The sequence below is a fragment of the Toxotes jaculatrix genome, chromosome 4 (genome assembly GCF_017976425.1).
Source record: "Toxotes jaculatrix isolate fToxJac2 chromosome 4, fToxJac2.pri, whole genome shotgun sequence".
NCBI classification, from domain to species: Eukaryota; Metazoa; Chordata; class Actinopteri; family Toxotidae; genus Toxotes; species Toxotes jaculatrix.
In genome coordinates, this window is record NC_054397.1 from 9714069 (window position 1) to 9725262 (window position 11194).

The following is an 11194-nucleotide window of genomic DNA, read 5'->3' on the forward strand; positions in this document are numbered from 1 at the left end:
GTAAAAAAAGGTTCATTAACAAGTTTGTCAAATCAACATAAAACGTGATATTTTACTCATCAAGCACTTTATTTGGAACACCATACAAATACTGGGTAGGACCTGACTTTGTGCTCAAAACACAATTTTTTTGTGGTATAGATTCCACAAGATGTTGGAAACATTGCTTTGAGACTCTGGCCCATGACTTCACATTCATGCTCCCATTTTAACACAACCCAAATGTATTCTATTGGATTCAGATTCAGTGACAAGGAGCCATTAGAAGATGGTAAATTGTAGCCAAAAAAAGATGCACATGGTCAGCAGCAGTACAGCAGATAGTCTGTGGCATTCAAACAATGGTTGATTGGTATTAAGGGGCCCAAAGTGTACCAAGAAAACATTCCCTGTACCATTACACTCCTGACCTGTACCTGCATGATTTAATGCTTTGCACTGCTGCATGAACAAGCAGCAGATGTGTATGTCTGTGTTGTGTTCACACCTTGTTTCCACTGCCCCTAAGTGGCCACAAAAATGTGGTACGTTGCACTTGTGTGACTTAATTAACACAGTCTACATCAGCTTGAAGTTTGATTAACTTTTGTGGAGAAGTTAACCTCCCTTAGTTGTGTTTACTTAATCAACATTTAATGTGTAAGCAACACTATTGGAGTGGAATCTCCAAAATTGGTGTTTCACAAGCATTGTTGTGCATATTACCTGAAAAATGTCACCAATTACTCATTACTTATTGAAAAAATAATTCATTGTCTTATTATGCAGCAGAAGATGCAATGATTGACAGTACTGTTTACATTACTCTCACCTCAGCTCCTGTGCCAGCCTAATACAGACCGGACCAGTCTCTCACTCTGTGAAAATGCAGACGAAAGACGAAATTTCTATCAACCCTCCCATCCAAATCCTGGTAAGACATCAAATACAATAAGCCCCCAAATGAAAATAATATAGAGTTTACTTAAGATAATTTTTGCTTTCAGAATGCGAAGCTTTGTCTGAGGGGAGGCTCACAGACTCAGTGAGGGGAGGCTCACAGTCTCAGTGAGGGGAGGCTCACAGTCTCAGCCTTTAAACATCCATGGTATAGAGTATCTGTGCATGGATCATTACTTTTAATCAGTCTGATTGATGACTTGAGTTTTTACCCCAAACCCAGTCCTTCCTTGATTCATGGATATGGGCTTATTAGTCCCTTGCCTGCAAACTGATCAATGAACTCTCAGCTGTCAGCCAGTCAGTAAAGGGATGATTTGCTCATGGCTCTCATTCTGTATGACCAGTCAAAATGCCAATCTGGAAAATCACATACGAGATACCACTGGTTCTGGTGGCTGCAGTCTGTTCATTAATATTTTAGCATTTTATAGATAAGTTATACACTTGACATGGTGAGCCTGGTTAATACAGTCTGTATGACTGAGTACAGCAGACAGCGTCTCTTATTGTCTTTTAACTGACTGACCTTCAAGCCCAACAAAACTAAACTGCTTTGAGCTCCTTAACATGTCTCACTTTCCACATATTGAGTTGACTTTCCAGAACACATTGTGTAGCTTTTTATTATGAATACAATATACTACAATAAGATATGATGTGATGGGAAGTAACTGCAGAGCTGTGTTTGAAGAGCAATGGACTGGTGTATTTGTTCATTTGTCTCACTTCCTTTCTCTATGCTCTACCCTACAGACCAGTGCAATTAATCCTGTAAGATGGATGAAACTCATCAGTACTCCCACAGAGAAGACAGAGATGACAGAAAAGCTGGATGTAATCAATATGTTTTTGGTAATGTCGCCTCATTGGTGTACACATTAAAATTGGCAAATGACTAAACAACGGTGTATTAGCATTAGTATTCCTGCAGTGAGTGTCAGTCATCATTTGGCGGCTTTACGTGATAGAAACACTAATAGACAAAATCTGCTGCCCAGTTACTGTTCTTTTTATACTCATATATTGGCCACAGGACTTGCTCCCGCTCCTCTGCTGAATGAAGTTATTTATGGGATGTGTGCCAAGTTTTTTTTTTCCTTATGAGCTGGCCAGTGTGCTTTAGGCCATTGAGAGAAGCTGCATTTTAATTTTTAAAAAAAATCTGCTTGTGCAGAGATTTGTCTGCTGGTTAGTTATTGAATAGCGATGTGATGCATGCAGTAATTCTATATTAGTGATGACAAGACGCATAAATCTTAGAAGTCTTATATAAATTGCTCTTGACTTTAATGTGTATTTTTATCATAACGTTTTAAGTCTAGAAAAGACTTCAGTCGAAAACAAACACAAATGTATTCTTTCATACTTCATGGGAGATCATAGATAGTACACCACTCTGTAGTATGGATTTCTTGTCATTTTCATGAGGTTTTTACAGTATATTATTTATTCTGGTATTCTGTCTTTCAGGTATTGCGACAGTAATGTAGTCTCCTCAACTACATTGTTGCTGGGATCGACAGACAAAACAGCAGACTGGGACGACTTGATCAGTGAGTGTTTTTAAGTTTTACTTCAAAAGCCTAAATTATTCGATGCACAATTCTTACACTGTCAAGTTAGTAAACCAGCTGTTATTAAAAGGTGTCCACAAGAATCATCATGAACTTATGACTAGGCTGCCACCTGGAGCTCTTGGAATAGTATTACAAAATCATAATGCACACTGAATAAAACCACAAACATAAACACCATGTTCACCACTGAACCCTTACAGATTAGGTCAGAAAACAGTACTTGTCTTCTTTATTACAAAAAAAAATCAACATAAGCATAGCATTGTTGAATTGTTGCTGATTAAATTAATGGAAAGGATTAAAGAGCAGCACTATAGTACTCTCTATGAGGCTTACTTCTTTTGGATATTTGGCACCATCTTGTGGTATGAAACACGCAGATGCTTGGAAGATTCTCAGTCTAAGTATTATGTTAAAATGACGTAACAATGTCTGAAATACCAGGCTGGCTAATTGAATGTCTGTGTGAAGCTATATTGTTTTGTTGAGATCACACACACTTCTCAAGGTCCAAAAATAATTTTTTGCATCAGCATGAACGTGAAATTCAAATGATTAGGTTCATTAAATAAGATATAGAAAAGGTAATATATTTTCAAAATAATTCAATTTGCAGATAGTTGATACTATTTAAATAAGAGAAAGATTCCAAAGTATACTGCAGTTCCACATGCATATTACATCAAATCCAAATTGCTGTGTTGATAGACTATCCTACACACAGCCGCTCACAGGCTTAGAGACAAGTTCACTTTGAATTTTTAATATCTGCAGACTGAATATCAAAGGGCTGTGGAAAATTATCGATAAACCATGACAAGTCAAATCTATTTGAGTTAATTAGATGGAAGAAACACGTAGAAGGAAAAAAAACTGCTGTACAGTTTTTCATTTAGAGTATGCTGTAGCTGCACTGTGTCACTCAGTGGGTTGTGTATTGAGAGTTACCTTACTTTACCTTACTTTACCTTACCTTAACCTACCTTACCTTACCTTACCAGATACTTCTAAAACATTGCAGTACTTCTTCTGTAGATGGATTGGATGTTTGCCATCTGCTTTTATTTTTTTTGTTAATATTTTGTAACTCCTAGTTAGGGCTGTTTTCATGCACAGTGCCTGTAAAAGGAATCACCCACCTTAGAAGTTTTCATTCATACATATACTGCAATCAACTGAAACCAACTACATGAAGGCAATATCCAATTATTTAATTTTGTGACTTCTAAAAACTGCTCCAGTGCTTCTTGTGCACACAAGTGTTTTGTATTTTATCTTTGTAATTTATTACATCTCTTTGCATAGTTCTGTTTTCACTTTGATGCTAAAGGGTCTTTTTCTGTTGATCATTGTCAAAAAAGTCAATCAAATCCCCTTTGATCTGATGTTGTAAAACTTGAAGGCAGGGATAGACACTTTATATGGGCACTGTATCTTGCTTGCTGACCTAGAAGTTTGGTGTCCTGATAAAAGATTTTATTCAGACACCTGCCATTGATAAGAAAGTATTTTTTCATAGCCACATAACAATATATGATTAATATCCAAGCTTTAATGTGTATTGTGTGTGTGTTGGCTGAGCAGAGGTAGTGGAAAGTGGAGGGCTGTCAAGAGTCAGAGGGATGGGCTGTTGTTTGAAGTGCCGGGGAGCGCGCAGCCGAGGTAATTGTGTCTGACGGGCGGCGATAATGATGAGGCGCAGATCAGATCAGCGGCAGTTCCCCTGCCTCCAACCCCCTGCTGTTTGCCTTCACTTTTCCCTTCTCTCCTAATTGACCGGGCCACGTCTCCCCCGATCCCTTTTGTTATTATTTATTAATAATTCATCGCTAAATAATTCACACCCTTGGACCCGCAGTGTTAATTGAGCTGAGTGGGGTGGCAGTGCTAGTGGGTGTGTGAATGTGTGTGTGTGTCTTAAAAAGTAGAGATGAAGTGGGAAGTGGGCCTTCCTCAACTTGTAGGGGAACAAAAAAGGGAAAAGGATTGTTTTGTTGTCAATAGGAATGGTGCTTTGGGGCAACTGGACATCACAGTTGTGTTTGTAGGTGTGTGTGTGTGTGTGTGTGTGTGTGTTTGTGTGTCTGTGTTCTAAAGCAGTGGGCCCTGAGGGTGCCTATACATGTTAATTATAGGATGGGAGATAAATAAATCAATCAATATTTAACTGACAACGCATTTAATTGAGAAAGCTTTTAAGCTGCTGAATGTTCATCAACTCATAAATGAATACTTTATCATCTAGATTTGACTGAAAACTTGACCTGAAACAGTTAGTTGATTAATTAATCTTTTCAGTTGACAGAGAGTAATCAGCAGCTGGTTTTGATAATTAAATAATCCTCTTTTTTAATCTAGAGATACTGCACATTTGTCTCAAATGTCTCTCAAATGTGATGAGTTATTGCTTTTCTCTGTTTTACATCATTGTAAATGGAAAAGTTTTGGGTTTTTGACTGTTGGTCACAAAAATAAGATTATTATATATTATATTATATTATTTTATATTATAAGACTATTTTATTTTAATTTATTCATTCAATAATCGTTAGTTACAGTATAAAACTGTGCACTAACTCCTTGTTGACACTATTAAATGACAAAAAATGTGATTATAGACACTATATATATATATATATATATATATATATATATATATATATATATATATATATATATAGAGAGAGAGAGAGAGAGAGAGAGAGAGAGAGAGAGAGAGAGAGAGAGAGAAAACAAGCTGTAATATAAAGATGATGGTGGGCATAAATAAAATTGTTATTCAAGCATCAATTACTTATTACTTATCAAATTAATAAAAATTTGATAGAAAGTAAACACTAACAGACTGTAAAGAATTTATAGTTAAAAGACTGCCACATGGTGGTGTTTCAGATTAATGTTGATTCAATTTGGTAAGAGTCCTGCATTTAGCAGCAGATCAGTCCAATAGAGGTCAGTATCAGATCACCAGAATCTACAGCACATACAGCTGGTCTGCTTCGCATGTTTGCAGAGCTGTTGTTAATTTCAAATGACGTTTTGTTTATTTTAAATTATTCATGCAACCTTTCATTAACACCCTAAACAAATACAAATAGCACAGCATAGAGGGAATCATAGCAGTCACACTGTGCCAAGGAATGTTTTCTTAAGAAATTGCCTGCTTGCGGATTTTTAAACCTGCTAACTGTATATTGTTACTGAGGAGCATGCATCCTGGTCCAAAACCCACTGGCCAGCTGGTTTTGCTTTCTGCTTACTAACTAGTTTGCAAGTGATTAGAATACATAAATATGAAAAGGTTAGATTTGAGACTTTTTGTTGCCTCCGGCTGAATATCTCATCACACTGAAGCCAATGTTTAAAATTTAACATAAAATTGAAAATTGAAAATGCTGACTGTTTCATAACAAGTTACAAAATCATTCTCTCTGTCGATTTTTTTTCTTCCCTCTCTATTTCTCTGAGTCTTCCTCTAACTCAAACATTGGCACTGTGTCGAGTCGCTTGGGCAATGCTCGACTTCTGAGCATTGCCTAGTTGCTAAATCTCTTTTAAGCAGAGCAATATATCAAAAATCAAAGCAACTCTGAACCCAGTCTTTTAAAAGTTTAGAATTTTTTTTTTGTTGGGGGAAATTTCTGGTTTGGGGAAAAAAACAAGTTTTGAAAAAAAAAAAAATTCCCCCATTTGTGCTTCTTCGGGGAATAGTTCAACTGAAGCTGTCGACAAGGTCCATACAAGTCTCCTGCTACCACGGAGCATACAGACTGTCTTTCATGCTGTGGTGGTTTGGGACCAGAGAGGAAGGACCAGCAGAGAGGAATCTGTCTACCCGAGCTCAGTGTATACACTGCATGTATTTTTGTAGACATCGCCGCAGACTTCACTTAATCTAAGAGTACATCAAAGCATCCTCCGCTCCTCTTCTTCAGCTAAATCCTTCTCTGGTCCTTATTACCAAAGTGCTCATAAATGCCTTTGGGGAGTTGAGAGGAGGAAAAAACACAAACAAAAAACAAACATGTTTGCTTTTATCTTTCAAATAACTATTTATGCTCGTACAAATGGGCATTCTGAGTGGGGATCATATTGTATGATAGTGGGTGAAGATGTAAAGATTCATGCTGACTGAAAAGAATAGAAGGAAGACAGTGTACAGCGAAGTAAATTGTTTCGGTGACGTTTGCCAGAATGTCGTCATTACTGCCAGATTGAAGTGGGCTGCCAATCTCTGAAATGACGCTTTTTGATTCAGCAAGTGGTTTCTAAAAGTGCCAGTGAACATGAGATTAACAAATGGCTTGTACCAGTCTGTTTTTGATTTATTTTTGATGGCTCTGATGTGAGCATGGAAGTAAAGGGACTGGTTGTATATTCCAGTGGACTGCAGAGCCGAAGCCAGGGAGTAAACAGGCTCTCAGCGGCACAGGAGTCTTTCCATCAGGATAGAGAGTGTAACCCCATAGAGATCCTAGAGAGTTCTGAAGCCGGAGATGGTGAATAATAGAACAAAGTGAGGATGAGTCTTCTGAGGTTCCACTGCTCTTCAATATCCCTCCATCGTTTGGAGAAGCGATGTGTGTGTGTGTATGTGTGAGAAAAAGATGGAGAGAGCACTGATTTGCAACTTCTCCATCCATCTTCACTGAAGTATGAAGAAAGCTAAAGTTACCTGACATGTTTTCCTCTTATCAAGTAAAACGCGCCACTAAAACACCAGACTTTACTTGAAAAAACAATTGTAACTGTAAACTGGCATAATGACAGCTACACAGAATGCAAAAGTCTGCATTCATATGACGGCATCAAAATCTAATCCGATAGGACTGTGGGCCCCCTTCTCCTTTTTTTTTTCTCTTTTCGCCTATGAAAAATTCACCAGAGACACCCCCCACCCCAATACCCCCCCATCTCTACTCTGTGCATCTCCAACACCGAGAACTGACATGTGGTAAACGAAGAAATATTCAAAGGCAGGCTGGGGTTGCCTGTCTCCCATAGGGGTCTCCTTTTTACCCTCTCACCACTGCTGAGAAATCAAAACTCTTTGGACGTCACACAGGCCGATTGAAGTTTGGTGCCTGCTCTGGAGCGGTCCCTTGCCCGACAATGGCAGGCTTCATTAGAGCTGTCAGTCAGGCCCTGGTGACGGGGCAGCGCCGCAGGGCACCCTCAGGGCCCAATCAATGTTGGGGTCCCCAGGAAAGAGCCATCAAACGACCCTATAAGATGATGCTGTCACCCTGCATCGTTGAGCTTCACGCTCTTTCCCCATTGATCACATGATTAATAGCTCAGCTCCACACTTTCAGCTCTATTTTTTGAACTCTGATGCAAAGCTGCTGTCTTGTATTTTTAATCATTGACTTCCCATTGGCTCCAGTATGGTAATGTGCGCCCTGGAAGCCTATGTAGGAACAGGCTTATTGAAACTCTAATGATGAAGGAGAATGAAACTTCTCTCAAAAACAGCTCCCCAGTAGTGGCAGTGGGAAACGGGAGCCAGTTGTTATTTTTTGCATCATTTCAGCCTGCTTTTCCCAGTGTGTTGCAATTACAATGAGTCACATGATGCAATGAAAATAAATGAGCCAGTGGGTGCTTCTCTGTCCAACAATCTCAAATCCTGGAACAATGAGATATCCACGAAATCACGGTACACAATTCAAATACAGGAGCAAACAAAACCCAAACAAAACAAAGCAACCGTCTTTGAAGAGCGAAAAACTCAGACTGACCAAGTTCCTTTCAACAATATACAGAGTGCAATATTCTCAGTACCAGTATGTTATTCAGAGCGTTCCTCCAAATATTTGGAGAGAAGGAGGAGAGATGAAACGAGGATAGAACAATGGGACTTTGGCTGTGTTATGGCGTTTGTGCACCTCGCCCCGCCAGCCCTTTGTAGTGTCTGTTGTGTAGTGTCCGCGTCCCCAGTCGGTTCCCCTGCTTGTTCTGAGTACCCCCAACCCCCTCCAAAACCCCACCACCACCCCACCCCCACGCCTATCTTGCACACACCTGCTCCATCATTTACTCACACACACATGCACACACCTTTTTGTTTCCAGCCATCCAAGCACAGATTAAAGACTGAGTAAGGGTTGCTTTGGTGTTGAATTATTGCTATTTACAATTTTGCGTTTTAAGCATTATTTAAATGAGTTGTTATATATCAGCACTGATGCCTGTAATCCAATATGGCTTTGCCCAGAAAATAATTTACCCCTTCCATAATGTTATAACACTGTAAAATATTCTATTTGATCTGTTTGGTTCGATTTAGTGACATATGAGATGTTATTTTGAGGATAAAAAAGTCTCTTTACAAAGAGTATGAATAAAAACTTGAATATATAAAAACAAACTGTATTTAATATAGACATATTGCATATAATGTATATATTAATTAAAGCCATATATTATTGATCATAAACAAGATTACTGCTGTCAAGTGCTGTAGTTAGATGAAGAAGGATAAAGGATGTTGCTAATTTATTCAGGCTCTCTTCTAATGGAAATGAGTAAAATATTCTCTCTGGACTATAACAGCGAACAACTCCCAAAAGTTGGGAAGAAAGTTTCCCTCATTTCCAATGCATTTCATATATAAAAAGTTGCCCTTAAAATGCCCAAAAGCAACACATTTAAAAGTGGTAAGAAATCAGTTTCATTTTATCTCACACTCACATCAAATCCATGAGATAAACCCTTCACTGCACGTTTCCCCCCTTTCCCTACACAGTGTGCAGTACCCAAACAGACCACTGGAGGATGCTGAGATATACATCACAGGAAAATGAAGTTGTTGAGTCTGGAACAAAGAAAATAAAGTAATGATTTCTCTGTCAGATATTTGGCTTTGGGTACTGAGTGCTCCTCGTGTTCTTAGTAAAGGGTGATCATTAGCAAGTAACAGGGACGGTAGACACCTTTTATCCAGCAATCAAAGGCAAATAACAACAAAAACGAGGTCTGACCTATATTCACTCTGCAGCAGCATCCCAAAGGAACGACAGGTACCGGGGCATCATGCACCCTACTAGCAATACATTACCTCCTCACCGGATAAGAAGAGTGCATTTGACTAAAACAAATATGATTAAACCCTTTCTACTTTTGTAAATGTGGTCTGATAAAGAGAAATACCCTTCGACACATGATCAAGAAATTCAGCTATTCAGTATTAAATTTAAATCCAGCTCCCTCCCTCTCTTCCTCTGAGTTCGGGGGGTGTCTATGGTCAGCGTGTAGAGGCTGTGTCTGGTGGAGGTAATCCTTGGTGATCTGCCCTAATCTGTCACAGATACGCAGCTGAAGTGCAGAGAAGCTGTTAAAGGAGAGCGGAGAGGGGGGATGAGAGTCAGAAGAGGGGGGGAAACTGGATTATGGCAATACGTCTGCATTAACTCACTGGCCTTATCTCTTAAACGCTTTGCAAAAACAGCTTTGGCTTGTACACAGGGAATGGTGCAGTGTACTGTACAAGCTCGGATGTATGCGTGTGTGTGCACGCAGGCGTGTGTGTTGTGTGAGCTGAGCTTATTTCATGCCAGCCATACAGGCCTGAGAAATAAGTGTCCCTATTATAGAAAGGAGCACGCCCAGTGCCACCTTGTGCTTGTTCACATCCCCTAGCTCCTTGAAAGCCTGACAGCCGTTCCCAGATGGTTCACTTTCCGTTTCTCCCTCTTTGGTTGGGTGCAGCGACCGATTTGTTTCTCAGTGTATGGTTACTTGATTTCCAGGCAGATATCAATTCTCTCTTTGTCCCCATATCTGAAAATTATGTGCTCATGACATAATTTTTTCCTGTTGAAACCACATGCAATTATGGTTTACATGGTTATTGTGGAAAAATAACTAATTGTTGGTTGTTGCGGATGAAACTGTCTCACATGTCGAGTCGCGCCCTGGTGTGGAGCCTGATTTACCCGGCAGCACAGGAACACACACATCCTTTGCAATCAGGCAAACACACACTCTTTCTCACACACCTACAAAAAAAAATAAATCTCAAAACGCCTTCACAAACAACTGCTATAAAACTGATATGTTGATTGATAACAGTCGGTGAAACTCTTCCTAACACAAACAGTCAGACAGCCAGAAGCACGCACAGTCCTGCACTCGTGCAGTCCCTCATCTCCAGTCATGGGAGGGTCACCCCTTTGGCCCTGAGAGAGAGACTGTGTGGATGCTCTCATGTTTATGTTTGGGAGATTAGCAATGATGAAAGAATGCCTTTTCAAGTCTGGGCTAGAGGGGCCTCTGTTCAATGCCCCACCCTTTCACCATACACACGCACACACGCACTCCCTCTTACACACATGTGCACAATTGTGCATGTGAGTGTATATACACAAGCATACACACTCACAGAGACATGTAACTTCATCATCAATCCCTGCATGTTGTTCTCTATAGCTGCCATATGTTCACCACATCGAAAGATTTGCCAAGATTGCACGAAACATGCCATCGTTGATTCAGTCGTCTTTCAGGGTCCAGGATCTTAGTCGTACTGTATGTGGAAGCTGCACTGACACTTGACCCTCATCTATCCTCTTCCCTCTCATCTTCGCTTCATCATGAAATCTCAATGAAAGAGCCTCATTGTTCTGCGCTGTCTGTATGTGGTCTCTAAGTCTTTTCTCTCTGAGTCTCTTCCT